Source organism: Hippopotamus amphibius, chromosome 3 (genome assembly GCF_030028045.1).
Source record: "Hippopotamus amphibius kiboko isolate mHipAmp2 chromosome 3, mHipAmp2.hap2, whole genome shotgun sequence".
Taxonomy (NCBI): domain Eukaryota; kingdom Metazoa; phylum Chordata; class Mammalia; order Artiodactyla; family Hippopotamidae; genus Hippopotamus; species Hippopotamus amphibius.
Genome location: NC_080188.1, coordinates 173,056,531 through 173,064,345, shown reverse-complemented (window position 1 = coordinate 173,064,345; position 7,815 = coordinate 173,056,531). Strand labels below are relative to the sequence as shown.

Below are 7,815 nucleotides of genomic sequence, written 5' to 3'. Positions count from 1 at the left end.
AATATTTTCTTTCTTTACTCTTTCCTCCCCAACCCAGCCCCAACCTCTCTGTCTCTTTCTTTCTTACTCTTTCTCTCTCTCCTCTCAGTTCACAGGCTCAGCAACAGCACCTGCTTCACAGAAACACAGAAACAAGGCTGTTCCTGTTCTGATTTCTCTAGTCTTCCTTTAAAAACCAAGTGGAGATTCACAATCCCTCTTCCTGACACACACTGAAGTGAAAGGAGGCACGCAGAAGGAAAACACCACAGGCAAAACAATTCACTTTTTGGAAGCAGGACATGTTTTTCCCTTAATTTCTCCCCAGAAACCCGAAGTTCTTCTCTTTGTCTTTACAATCCTGGTTTGGGGACAGAATGTTTCTTGATTTAGCTGTTCGGAGTCTCTAAATTTGTTTCTCTCTGTACTCACTGAGTCCCTGACATCTTTTGCCTCTCTCTCCTGTATCTCTGGGGGGTGGGTGGGTGTGTGTGTGTGTGTGTGTGTGTGTGTGAGAGAGAGAGAGAGAGAGAGAGAGAGAGAGAGAGAGAGAGAGAGAGGATACACTGTGAGATAGGTGAGACAGGATACACTGTGAGATAGGTATTCTCACCTGGGGACTCCAATAATTAAGTAATACAGGACTGAGACCAAGAGGCTAAAATGCACAAAACAACCGAATAAAACCTCAACTTAGAAGGAAAATGGCTCAGATGGGTCCCTATCTCTGCAAGTTCTAGTTAAGCAAGCAAACAAGATGTTCTGGGACAACTGATGATCTTAACTCAGGAAGATTAGAAGAAATGTAATTAGCTCCCAAGCTTCCTCCTGTTCCTCAGCCTTCTTCCACTCTCTAACTTCCCAGTCGTTAATTTATCCAAGGCCCCCTTATCCACGCCAAAAAAGTCCCTGCTGCAAAGCTGGGAGGGTTAACAGAGCTGGTACCCCAGCCAGCCAGCCAGCTAACCAGAGAAGACAGCCGGTGAGGCCCCGAGCCCGCCCCCTGCCAGGCCGCCCAGCCAATGGGCGCTTGCGGGGAGTGTGGCGCTGCGTCCCATTGGTTGCTCACCTACGTGCATAAGAAAGAAAGAGAGAGGCAGGCAGGGGCGCATTGTTATCTTAAGACACTCAGCTGGTGTCTGAGTCTGCAGGTGAAACTGCTTAGGTACGGAGCACCGAGTCGGAGCAGGGACGCGCCGGGCTGCAGCCTGGGATGGAATCCACCCGCCTCGGAAGCTGCTCTGCCCGCGGCTGCTCGGGCAGCGCCTTTGCTAAGCTCGGAGGATCCCGTTAGCACTTGCCCAGGGATGTGCACCTGCCCTGCGCGGAGAGCGCCCGGGCAGGTCTGCAGAGAGCCGAGGGAGCGGTGAAGCAAGAGGAACTGTCTCTACCCATGTGCAAGGCAGTGATTCTGGGAGAGAGACAGGGCGAGTGAGTCTCTTTAGAGTTGGAAGGAAGACACGATCTTGGTTTTCTCTTCGGTGGAGAGACTGAGGACTCCTCGCGTCGGGATTGGCACTTTCCTTCCCTCTCCACCCGCGTGCGCCCCGGCCCAGCGTCGAAGCCTCACTTCAAACATGCTGTGGGTGCCGGGCATCCTTGCTGCTCAGCCGGAAGGCAGCAGGCAAGTGGTCTGACGGCAGCGGCGGCAGCAGCAGCAAAGCGCGGAGCAGGAGAATTTGAAAAGAGACATCCGCTCCCTCTCACACGCCGAGGGGGAGGCATTCACATTCCCCCAAATGAGAAGGAGCCACGAGAAATCATGAAGTAAGAACTTTGGAAAGCTGCCACTGGAGATGTTGCACAAAAACCTGGAATCTTTCAGGAGTCTCCTCCCAGTCGGTGGAGGTTTGGGGAGAAGCTGATACAGCCAGGAGGGCTCTTGCAAGGATTCAAGGTAACAGTGCAGGGTTTTGGTGATTTTTCTCCATCCCCTCTTCGTTGTTTTTTGGCGTGTCTCTTGGTAAGGGAATCGTTTTGCCCTCCTACAACCCTCTTGCCCTGGTGCCTGGCAGTTGCAGGCAGAGGGAATGTTTCCCCCTTCCCCCCTTAGTTTCTGTCTTGTGGAGCTGAGCTGACTTTAGGGTTTAGCTAGAGATCGTCCTGTTATTGCCTCCTGGTGTTGCATGGCTGTCACACGACTTGGGCACTCTGCCTGACCTATATTGCTTTTGGCTGGTTTAAGTCCTCAAAGTTAGTGTAACTCCCATTAGCTTCAGAAAATCTAATCGGGCTGCATAATTGCAGAGGCTGACGAGGACTTCTGCCTGCCCAGCCCATGCTGGACTGAACTGTACACGGTTACTGTGTTTGGGATGGACCCTAAAGAGCTGAGGTTGTGATACATGATACCCATGTTCACAGATATTCACATATTCCTAGAGCTATAGTCACATGTCCATAGAGCTCCCTGGCATGTCTGTAGAGGCCTGTCTCTTTTCTCCCATGTACATGTAGCCAAGAAAAAAAAAAAAAAAAGATTGAAGAATGAACCCTGTGGGTTTCAAACAGTCTCTCCGGGGTGGTGGCAGAAACCCCATTGACTGAGTTGAGCCTGGCAAGCGCGCTGGAGACACTGGCAAGAGCATTGCTGTGCTGGAAGGAGGGGCGCACTGAGATTATCTGGTGATCTCTCTCTCTCCCGGTTCTATGATCATCTGGGTACACAGTCTAATGCTGCCTGTGGTACGTGTGTGTGTGTGTGTATATATATGTGTGCTTGTGCTCACAGCTGTATGCAGGAAGCAGGCTGCCGCTAGCAGCATGCGTGTGCAGCCCTCTGCCCAGGCCCCAGATGCCTGGGGTGTTTTTTCCTAGTAGGAGCATGAACTTGGGAGCTGCTGTTTCAGCCCAGAGGAGTTTTCTGCTCACCAAACAGCCCTCTGCATGGTACATATTTATCCAGGGTGTACAGACCTAAGCCAAATATTAACTAATAATCAAGCTAAGGCACTGTAACGTGATCGAACAGACCCCTCCGTAAAGAACTGTGTGTGTGTGCTCTTCCTAGCTCTGGGAATCGGGTGCCCAGAGCAGGAGCAAATGTTTTGTTAAAAGGATAGCAGTTATAACAGGCCAGGCATCTAGCTGGGTAATCGGAGCTTTATCCGGCAGGGACGATGATCTGTCAGCACAGACCGATCAGGAGGATGAAAGGTATATTGTAAGTCAAGTATTTTTGTCTCTGTCCTTCTCCAGACATGTGCATGTTGAAGGGACACTCTTTCTGACCATGCTTCCCAGAATACTTGCAATGCCAGTATTAACCAAGCAGCTAAAGTATTTTACAAAAGCCCCCGGGGGGCAGTCTGATGACATCAGGCAACTGCAAAGTGATGCTGGAGTTTGTGTGTTTTCCCTCTTGACTTCACACAGTTATGTACATGTTATTTGTTTAAGGCAGGACCCTCTGGAGTTCCCTCCCATCCAGAATAAGTTGCTTTGCAGCACTGGGGGCATGAGCAAGCAATGCTGCCACAGCGATCCTGAAATCTTATCATAGATACTGCTTTATATATATGTATACACACACACACACACACACACACACACACACACACACACACACACCCCCCTTCTTTTTAGCTGTTGCCTACTCTTGGGAAGATGCATGCTTTACTTCTTTGAGGAGGGATATAATTTGAGTTGGTACAGAGCCTGGATACTGTGAAATGTTTGAGCGAAAGGAAGCAAATGTCAGACCACGGTCTTCCCTGCTGGAGGGCAGCTGGCACCAAAGGGTTCAACAGCTGTTGTGCAGCCATGGAGAAGACAGAAGCATCCCTGACTCTTGCATCTCCCTTCTCACCAGAAATGGGGCTGGCTTTGTCTCCCAGAATGGAGTGATGTGTGCTGCAGTGTGGCCACAAGAAAGGAGGAAAGGAGGGAAGGGCTGGGGAGGGAGGAGGGTTCCTGCTCTGCTAGCACTGGGCCAGGCTCATGCGTGGGGAGCATCTTCCCCATTTAGGCCCTTAAGATCGTCCTCTGGGTTTTCCCTTCTGGCCTCCTAACAGGTTGTTTACTGAGTAAGGCCAGAGGGCAAAGAACATCCCTGCGTCATCAACTCCTCCTGATCCCCTTTCCCAAGGCACAGGCTAGCCCCTGGGGAGCATCGCACAAAACCATCCCCTCTGAGACGGTGCTCCAAAACCCTTCCCCAGCTCACTAACAAGAGGTAATCTAGAGGGAATGGAGACATCTGTGTGGACACTTTCTGCCGAGTGGGATGCTTAGTGTTGCGGGTTCCCGGTTAGTGTTTTATTTTCCCCACTGTGCAGAGTATTTTTGACGATTCAACTCTTTTTCTTAAATAAGACCTTGCATACATTTTCTGATGGCATACTTTTCCACAGGGCTGAGAACATCTTAGGGAGCTCATCTAATTAATCCTCGCATGCCTTATTGTCTCATTTATCTTTGATTACCCTAAGAAGTAGAGCCAGAATGAGTTTAGCCTCCTTCGTGGAAAAGGGAGGGCAAAGGGCCTTGAAAAGATGAGCTGTTTTCCTCCGGGTCACACAGCAATGAAGGGAACCTGGGGAGTGGGGTCTGGGTCTCATCACTCCTAAACCAGCCCCAGCTTCCCGACTTCTAAGGAATGGTTTAATCTTAGGAACTGTGATTTGAGTCAGCTGTTCTGAACTTAACAGGAATGGGAGGTTGCAGTGACGTATAGGGCTTCGCTTCTGGTGCTGACCTAAGGGCTGTGAGGGTTAAAAGTCTTATAAGACCTTGCCTTTGCCCTCAATGATCTTACATTCTAGTTGGGAAAATAAACTTACATCTGGGAAAAAGGTAAATGACAACATACATTCTAAACAGCAGTTCAATACAAGAGATTCACTACGCTGACCTAATTAATCTACAATTGATTTGTAGAGATAATGAGAGCTATCAGTATTCCAAGGAGGGAGAATTTGAGTTGCGCCGTTGGGGATAGGGTGGGATTTGTTTGGAGAGGGAGAAATGGGAAAAAGATTCCAGTTGACAGAGAGACTGACTGCAGCACAACTGAGAAGACTGGAAACTTCAAGGCTTGCATGTTTCCTTGGGGTTTGCCCTAAGCCACTTCTCCACTTGGATCCTGGAAACAGCAGACACCTGGGTTAATTACTTGACGTGTATAGTGGTTTAGAGGAAGCTGCCCTCAGATCAGGCAGAGGGCTTTGAAATGTTGGACATCTCATTAGGCACAGAAAATTACCTAAGCCTTCTACCCAGCCTCAAGCCTAATCCATATATTATGGGAAAAATAGTGCTCAAGGTCAGGGAGCTTATCAACAGCACATCAAAAATTTTGGAGAAAGATATTGGGGGAAAGTAGGCAAATTTCAGGAGAACATGAGAAAATCTTCTCATATTTTTTTTTAGACAGAGTCTCCTAAGAGAGCCTTGATTTCCCTTCATTTCCTGTTTCCCCACCCAAATATCCCTATTGGGGTTTATTCAGAGCTGGCAAAACGCCAAAGCCCTCAGGCATTTAGCACGGAGGAGGAGATTTTCAATCTTAAGATTCTTGAGTGTGCCCATGTACATAACCTCTCATCTCCCCGCCATTTCCCTTTTAATAAAACATATGCTGTAGCAGTCACAAAGGAGGAGACCACAAAAGCAGGAGGGGTGGGTGCGGTATTGCCCGCAGCTGTACCATGAGGTACTGCGATTGCTCAGCTGAACAGCAGAGCGGGGGAGGTAGTCTGCCAGCCTGGGCAGCACCAAGGAAGGATGCAGGGCTGCATGGCACCAGGAGATGGCTCTGATGGGTCAGCCACATGCATTTGCTCCAGCAGTGAGCCTTGTTTCCTCGAGAAAAGGTCAAGGCAAAGCATAGGTCCTGTGAGAGAACTGGTGAAACCCCATTCCTTGGTCTTCACTGGTTGCTTGGATGGCCCCTTTGGACATGGACATTCCAGTGGGGAACTGAGAGTGGAATGACTTGCCTAAAGTCACCTGAAGTCATCACTGCTCTCAGGTCAAGAGGAAAATCCCCAAGAACCTGGTCTGTGTGCTCCACCCCAGGAGCTCCCTCTGGGGACAAGTCCTGAGGGATATGTCCGTTCTCTTGAAAATTCTCCCCTAGGCCTTGTTGGCACCTTTGTTTCCTGTGCTAAATGACCCTGCAGCTGGTCAGCGGGACGGAAGCATTTTCGGTTCATTGTCCATAAGTAACCGCTGCCACATTTGGGGGCTGAGGTGGAAGGCCAGGTCTATGGCGTGTGGTTGGTGCCAGTGGGCCAAAGCCTCTTCCGTTTGGGAGTGAAGAGAGAGGCAGCTCGGTTACACTTCAGACTGGGGGCTGCGGCGGATGGGTCTCATCTGATCTCTCTGGCAGCTGTTGCTGTGCCATGCAGATGGGAGGAAAGTTGAGGAACATCTCTACAACACGGCATCCTCAACAGCCAGTTCCATCATGCCTGTTACTGAAGCTCTCATGAAGTGCAGATATATCTGGAAAGCTGGATTGAGTGAAGGGAGGGCCACCTGCTATCTCATGGGCCTGAGCTCTGCGCTGCACTGTGCTATTCATGTGGTGGCCACTGGCCACGTGTAGCTCTTGGAGTACTTGGAGTGCATGTTGTCAGTGTGAAAATACATACTGAATTTTGAGGACGTGGCTGAAAAGAAAAGAATGTCAAATATCTCAGCATGGTTTCTTTTAATATTGATTACACATTAAAATGATAATATTCTGGGTGTATTGGGTTAAATAAAATATATTAAGATTAGTTTCACCCATTTCCTTTTCCTGTCTAATATGGCTGTTAGAAAAGTTAAAATTATCTATGTGGCTCATATTCTTTTGGGCACTGCTGGTGTAGCCTTGCAGAATAGTGAGAGCTAATGTGGAGAAAGGGCAGAGGCTTGAAACAAGAGGAGCCAGAAACATGAAAAGAGAGAACATGGAGGGAGGGATGGTGAGCAGTTCACAGAGCATCTGGGCATGTATTTCTTTTCTTTTTTTTTTTTTTAAGACTACATTTTTCTTTTCACTTATTTATTTTTGGCTGCATTAGGTCTTCATTGCTACATGCTGGCTTTCTCTAGTTGCGGTGAGCCGCAGCTACGCTTCGTTGCAGTGCACGGGCTTCTCATTGCAGTGTCTTCTCTGGTTGCAGTGCATGGGCTCTAGGCACGCGGGCTTCAGTAGTTGCGTAACTCAGGCTCAGTAGTTGTGCTGCACGGGCTTAGTTGCTCTGCGGCTTATGGGATCTTCCTGGACCAGGGATCGAACCTATGTCCCCTGCCTTGGCAGGCGGATTCCTAACTACTAAGCCGCCAGGGAAGTCCCAAGGCATGTATTTCTGAAATCAAAAGTTAAGGAGGGCACAGATAGCTTGAGTTGGCTTCTAATTGATGGAGACCTTATCAGCTGTGACTCAGCCCACCCTAAGCATTTGTGGAGCATTGCCGCTCCCAGTTCACATGCAAACAAGTAGGAGACCTGGGAGTTTTTATCCTACTATTTTTGTGTTTCTGCCTGACAGTAGAAATAAACCAAGTTAATTATCTTTAGGGTCTCACTCGGAAGTGTGAGGACACAGCAGTTGGGTTCAGCTGGGTCCATTTGACTTTCAAATCCCCTTCTTCCTTCTCACGTCTACCATATCATCATCTTTTCTTGAAAGAGTTGTCCTTCAAACCAGTCATGTTGATGGTGTGGTGGGGACAAGGAAAAGTCACTGTTATGTGTTAAGAGATTCTCTTGTGGACCTATCAGTAAGAAGAACAGGGAGAAGACATCATGGTTGAATTTTATTGAATGCTTCCAGATGTGAACACTGTAATTTCTTATCACTGTGATCCTATTATTACTCTTTGTTGTGATAAGGTTTGGCC

At 48.7% G+C, this 7,815-nt stretch overlaps 1 protein-coding gene across 1 annotated transcript in view; it reads left to right on the top strand.

Annotated features, from left to right (window-relative positions):
- Positions 1-1,819: 1,819 nt before the first annotated feature.
- BRINP2 (BMP/retinoic acid inducible neural specific 2) overlaps positions 1,820-7,815 on the top strand; it is a 116,383-nt gene continuing 110,387 nt past the window's right edge. The window contains exon 1 of the mRNA XM_057728055.1: positions 1,820-1,876. The gene's annotated coding sequence lies outside the window, so the exon portion shown is untranslated. The remainder of the gene's footprint in view (positions 1,877-7,815) is intronic.